The 5,293-nt window shown below is 36.5% G+C and overlaps 1 pseudogene; it reads right to left on the minus strand.

Annotated features, from left to right (window-relative positions):
• Window positions 1–4,545: 4,545 nt before the first annotated feature.
• On the minus strand, window positions 4,546–4,883 carry LOC100763333 (annotated as a pseudogene).
• Window positions 4,884–5,293: the final 410 nt, after the last annotated feature.

Consider the following 5,293-nt stretch of genomic DNA (forward strand, 5'->3'; position numbering starts at 1 on the left):
ATATCTATAATATGGAGATCTACAAAGATGATACCAGCTAACTATCTCAGCAATGGAAGAGAGGCTACCTTAAATGCCCTCCCCTGATTATGAGATTGATGACTGACTTATATGCCATCCTATAGCCTTCATCCAGCAGCTGGTAGAAGTAGAAGCAGACACCCATAACTAATCACCGAACTGAACTGGAACCCAGATGCAGAAAATCCTGGCCAGGCTGGTGAAACCCACAGAAGCAGATGACCTGAACATCCAGGAACTCTTGCTCCCCAATCTGATAGCTGGAATATCAGCATGGGACTGATCCAGACCCCAGGAACATGGGTTTCTGTGAGGAAACCTCAGAAATCTATGGGAACTCCTGTAGAAGCCTAGTATTTATCCCTACCATAGGTGTGGAGTTTGGGAGCCCATTTCATATAGAGGAATACTCCCTGAGCCAAGACACATGGGCGTGGGCCTAGGCCATATCTCAAACGATATAATAGACACTGATGACACCCTATGAAAGGCCTCACCATCCAAGGGGAGCAGAAAAGATATGTGACAGATAAGGTTTTAGTTTCGGGGTGTAGGGGAGGACAGATGGGAGAAGGGAACTGGGATTGTCATGTAAAACAATCTTGTTTCTAATTCAAATGAAAAAGTTGGAAAAAAATGCCAGTCCCCAATTTATATTGGCAGATAGATATTCAGACTGAGGGTGTGGAAGCATAGAAGAAACCACAAATTGTTATACATTTTTTCATTTATTCATGGAGATTTCTGAGTTATATAACATCTTGATATTTGTATGTTTCTTTCTCTCTGTGTATGAAAGGTAGAGAGGGGGATAGAGACATGTATGCTTGTGTATATATTTGTGTGTGTACAAGCATGCATACTGAGTCCATAGGTCCATATTGAGTGCCTATTTCTGTCACACTACATTTTCTTGTTGGGTTTTGTTTTCCCCCTTCTTTCTTTTACTTTTATTGATTTTTTTTGTAGATTTCACATCATACATCCAATCCTACTTATCTTTCTGGTCCCGTGCCCAGCACCCCCGCCACTAGAAAACATCCTTACATCTTGATAAAGAGTTCTCCTTTGAACCTGGAGCTCACCAGTTCAGCAAGGTCAGCTGGCCAGACTCTCCAGGAATCATTCTGTCTCCTCTTTCTCACATCAAGAATAATAGACACAATCAACCACAAGGATGTTCCTTGATTGCTGAGGATTGAAACCCAGTTCCTCAAGCTTGCATAGAAAATGCTTTGCCAAGCAATTCAGCACTCCAACACCTTCAAATTTTTCAAATGCTTCAGAAGTTTCAGTTACTGGATTTTCTATGACATTTTAAGTACCAGTGTTCAACACATTTCTTAGACTAGGTCATGTATGCCTGTTAATCCTCTTATGCAATCTTTAAAACTTCTGTTCAAGTACGTTTGCTCCATCTTTTCTCTTTATTGTAAACAGAACTATTCAGCTTCTGTTTTTTATTTCTTGATCTCTTTATCACTATTGTCATGGTTCCTAAAATATTTAGTATTCACTGCTTCCTGCTCCATTGTCCTATATGGAGATGTTACAAAAAGACAGGACATGTTTCTTGAATATAAGATATAATAAAATGAATCACGTGCTCTTTGTAAATATTGCTGTTAGTCTTGTTAAGATATGAAAGTTTTAAAATGAAACTATAAAGCAAATTGATGTCACATCATTGAGGAAAAGATAGTTAAAAGCCCAACTAAGTAGATTATTATATTGGGTCATAATAATAAATGCCACATATATACTGGAATATTTAAACTGAGTTAAACATATGAAGATTAGCCTTTGGACATCGAGAATTAAGAGGAGAATAATTATGACAGCTCAGAAAAAGAAAAATAGTCTCACTCCCTCAGCTTAGTATTTATAATTTATTTTCTGTGTCAAAATGCAGAGTAAGAACCTAATGAAAGACTCTAAAATCTAACTAAGTGGAAAAGGCAAAGATCAAAGAATGGGGCATGGGGTACCCAGACAAGGTAGAGTCTCCCTTGTGCAGTCTTAGAAGATTCCTGAAGTTTTGATCAGTTATTGATCTGTCCAATCATGAAGCTGACCAACATGTCACTAGGGAAAGGAACACTTGGAAACACGTGCAACAAATTCCAGAGCTATCACTACAAGACTTTATTATATAATATATATATATATATATATGTATATATATATATATATATTAATGCCAATGTTTAAGAATATAGATATAACAAAGTTGCCTGGCAGTGGTGGTGCGCCTTTAATTCCAGCACTCGGGAGGCAGAGGCAGGAGGATACCTGTGAGTTCGAGACCAGCTTGGTCTACAAGAGCTAGTTCCAGGACAACTTCAAAAAAAAGCCACAGAGAAACCCTGTCTCAAAAAAAACCAAAAAACCAAAAAAAAAAAAAAAGAATATAACAAAGTCCAGGGCAGGTGCCATGCTCAGTAGTAGTGGTATCAGCACAAAGTCAACGTAGCTTTCTGGTTTTTGTTTGTGTGTAAATAGATATGTTTTGTTTTAGTATTTGTCTTATTGACTTTCTTTATTCTTTATTCATTTGTTTTGATGTTTGTTGTTTTTCTGTTTTCTTTTCTTTCTTTTTTATGAGAGAGAAAAAATGTGAAGTTGTCTGGGTATGCAGATGCAGGAACTGGACTTTGGTGGTAGTGTCACACCATTGGAGAAAAAAAAATTTCCTTTTTCTAACAGGTATCAGTTGCAAAGTTGGCAATCATACTCTGCATTTCCTAGATACATTTCAAATCTTTACAGGTCACACATACAACTGATGCAGATGTGTTGAGAAATCTGAATCCATATTGATGATTTACCCCCACACTGAAGTTAAAGTTGATTTTACAAAAGTCAAAATGTTGCACTTAGATTTATCTATATACAATTGTATATTATCTTATATCTGACAATACCCAAAGATCAATCCAGTTCTTTGGAAATTGTATTTTTCCATACACAGAAGTTCAGACAGAGTACACAAGTGACTGCATAGAGTCCCCTTTTCACAAGTAGTAGCATGCTATACACTTGGTTTTTACCCTTCTCTGGATCTTCTAAACTATACAGTTTTTAATATACTTGATTGACTATTGAGTGCTTAATAGGAAAGATGCTTAATAGGAATAATGATTCCACCCAGTACTAAGGTTCCACTGTGAGACCTTAGACAAAGTTACTGCTTTTCACCTTAGGTCCATACATCCTATTCATTAGTTCCAATATCAGTGAACAAATAGCTCCAAGAAGAAAGATATAAATTCCTTTAACATAGATACGTTTTATTTTCAACAGTCTTCTCAATTGGATGTTAATTTGAAATTCATAGAAGAGACAAAAAAACATCATCTTCTCAAGTCACTTCAGATAAATATTTCAGAGTCTAGATCCCATTGCCCTGGGATCTCACTGGCCTTTTATTTCAGTGACCTTCTGGGATAATTATGCTCACCACTTATTGAGTTTATTGATTAAGTAATTAATAAATGGTGATACATTCAGGCCTTCCCAGGTGTGTGCTGCAGCAGCAACAGGAGTGAGCAGGCTAACTGTGCAGCTGTTTAACAGCTGGTTCTGAAGAACAAGCATTGCACTGGTCTGGTTGCAGTTTCTACTTTTATTGTCAAATAAGTTCAGACTACTTTTACATCTTTTTCAATGGGGATTCTTACATTTATTCATGCACTATGAATTGAGCAAGCATTTCTTACCTATTGAACATAAATTCATAATGAATAGTTCAAATTCACTTTAATTTTGAATCACAACACAATGCTTATTTTTACTTTTTTTCAAAAAAAAAAAACCCAATATTTCAGTTTATCAAAAAACACATGAGAAATTTCAACTCTTATTCTTGGAGTTAGAAAAATGAAGGTTTGGCTAAGTTATAAACATGTTTTCCAGGTGATTGTTTGCATAACTTTAGTAATGCTCAGTGGCTGTAAGATCAGAACTTGTTCTTTAAAAACATTGAAAACATAAAAATACTTAGCTCTGTATTCACCTGTAGAATATGTCCACTTTAGCTTACATCCCAGGATTTGCTGAATAATGGTTTGTTTGTTTTTGGGGGGGTTGTTTTGTTTTGTCCTTTTGATTTTTCAAGTTGGGTTTCTCTGTAGCTTTGTATCCTGTCCTAGAACTCACTTTATAGACCAGGTTGGCCTAGAACTCACAGACATCTGCCTGCCTCCAAGTGCTGGGATTAAAGGCATGTGCCTCCACCACCACCCAGATATATTACATATAATTTTAAAGGTCACATCCAAAGGAGGAAGCAAACCACCTACAAAGTGGCATCACTTGTTTATTTCTTGGCTTACAAAGGCCCTTAATTTGCTGATAAAGAAAATCAATTTCAACTCTGCTATGCAAATGACAGAAGGAATCTGCTCAGCAATTAACTTTAGAGTTCTATTTCATACAGGCAACATGCTATATGTGAAAAAATGACTAACTGAACTGCAGGTATTAAATACTGAAAAATTAACAGTTTATTACACCTTATTTTATTTAACAATCTAGGAAGTTCACAGCCATCAGCAGTTCCAGTGCAATTTTAGGTGCAATTGGGAATTCAGGAATCTCAGTGGAGCTGTTAGTGTAGCAGACCTTGTAGGTAAAAAACATGCACCTTTTTGATAGAGTGTGCAAAGGAATCTTTATAAATTGACCTTATTGGTTTCATTCTCATCAAATTGCCCTGGTCTACTCAACATGGCTTTTATTGCTCCTGATGTTAATACATGTTCTCTTTTTGCAATAAATTCATGGCCATCAGAAGATATTAACTTAACATACATAGCATCGGGGCCTTCACAGCCACTGTAGGTTTTCTCCTCTCCATCCATTATGTTCTTACATATGTTCTACTTGATCCCACAGGAACTTTAGTCATTTCCAGCCATTCCCACAGCCACCGCAGCCCTGTCACTAATTTTTACTTTTAATGATCAACAATTTATTAAATTTATGAATATTCTTGATTCATTTTATAACATTGTGTTTGCATGCTTAGTTCTTCATTTAGTTACTGCTCCTTGCTTAGTTTTTTTTTTCTTTGACTGTTCACAATTGTTCCGATCTTTAATCAGAACCAGACTGTCTTCTGATAGGCTGTGGTTCTTATACTAATGCTGATGCTAGAAATATTAAGTGATCAGTTCGGTGCAACCATCTTTTCTTAGGTCCTAATTACCATTTGGCTGCTGGTTCTTCTGCTCTCTAGGATACAGTCTCCCCTCAATCTGAACCCCAAGTC

The sequence above is a fragment of the Cricetulus griseus genome, chromosome 5, assembly GCF_003668045.3.
Source record: "Cricetulus griseus strain 17A/GY chromosome 5, alternate assembly CriGri-PICRH-1.0, whole genome shotgun sequence".
Lineage (NCBI taxonomy): Eukaryota > Metazoa > Chordata > Mammalia > Rodentia > Cricetidae > Cricetulus > Cricetulus griseus.